The sequence below is a fragment of the Cynara cardunculus genome, assembly GCF_001531365.2.
Source record: "Cynara cardunculus var. scolymus isolate 2C chromosome LG 17, CcrdV1, whole genome shotgun sequence".
In the NCBI taxonomy this organism is placed as follows: domain Eukaryota; kingdom Viridiplantae; phylum Streptophyta; class Magnoliopsida; order Asterales; family Asteraceae; genus Cynara; species Cynara cardunculus.
Window position 1 is genome coordinate 9079793 of NC_037544.1, and position 1481 is coordinate 9081273.

Consider the following 1481-nt stretch of genomic DNA (forward strand, 5'->3'; position numbering starts at 1 on the left):
ATAATGTAACATGTATTTTAATGTGATAATGATGTAAAACAAAAATTGAAAAAACAAATGACATATCATAAATTAAATAAATAACTATAAATGTAAATATTAAAAATATTTTTTCATAGTATATAATATATAATAATATAATTAAGTCAAAAAATATTCAATATTGGGCTTATTTCGAAGGTATTGACGCGACGATTATAATGGTGTAACTTGTTAAAATTAAAACGTATTTTTTAAACATATTTTAATTGATATACGATTATGTATGTTAATTTGATTAGGGTATAAAATGAAAATTTTAAAAGGAAATGATATAAAGTGAATTAATTAACTAATTATAGGGGTATAAAATGTAAATTTAAATTTTTAAAATTAAAAAAAAGTGAATTCGGTGTGAGTATGTGAGGAGTGTGATTGTGAGGGAGAGGTGTGTGAGAGGAGAGGTGTGTGTGAGAGGAAACATGTGCAGGAGTAGAAAGTGTTTGGGGGGGTGGCAATATCAACCCCCTAATATTTCAAAAGTAGTCCCCAATATCACAAATATGATATGATATAATATGACAAGATAAAATAAGATATAATACGAACACGAACACGAACACGAACACGAATACGAATATGAATATATAAACATATAAATATATAGTGTGTGTATATGTGATTATATATATATATATACACATTGTATGTATGAGTGTGGTTATACATAAAGAGAAAAAAAAAAACAAAGAGTAAAGTACAATTTTGGTCTTTTAATTTGAGTAAAGATAAAAAAGAAGAGTAAAAAGACATAAATATATCTTATTTAACGGACAATTTTAATGGAGTTAGTGATTAAGGACGATTTTCAAAGCAAAATGTATATAAAAGAGACGATAACCGTACTTATTGAAGTCTAGGGACCATTTTTATAGTTTGGTGTAACCACGGAGACCAAAATTGAAGTTTACTCTTAAGAAAATGTTACATTTAAGAGTAAATCACAAATTTAGTCTCTCGGTTTGTTGATTTCGAAATGACAAGAGGATTATTGCAGTTTTGAAAAACGATCAGATTCGGTTCCTAATTTTAATAATCGTCAAAAGAATCAGTTAAGTAAGAGGCATTTTAGACTTTTTTGCACTTATCTAGTTATCTACCATTTTTCTTTAAAAAATAAAAGTTAGTGAATATATATATATATATATATATATATATATATATATATATATATTAAAGTAATAATCTGTATCTATACTATCTTATAAAGCAAATTTAATAAAAGTCTTAAAGTCTTAAAATTCTAAATGATCAAGATACCATTTATATCACTTTTTCACCTCATTCTCTCCTCATATACACTCACCCCCTCACATATACTCACCCTCTCACAACCAATTTTTTAAAATTATAATTTTAAATTTACACTTTATACCCCTATAATTAGTTAATTAATTTATTTTACGTCCTTTACTTTTAAATGTTTCATTTTAAACCTTTAT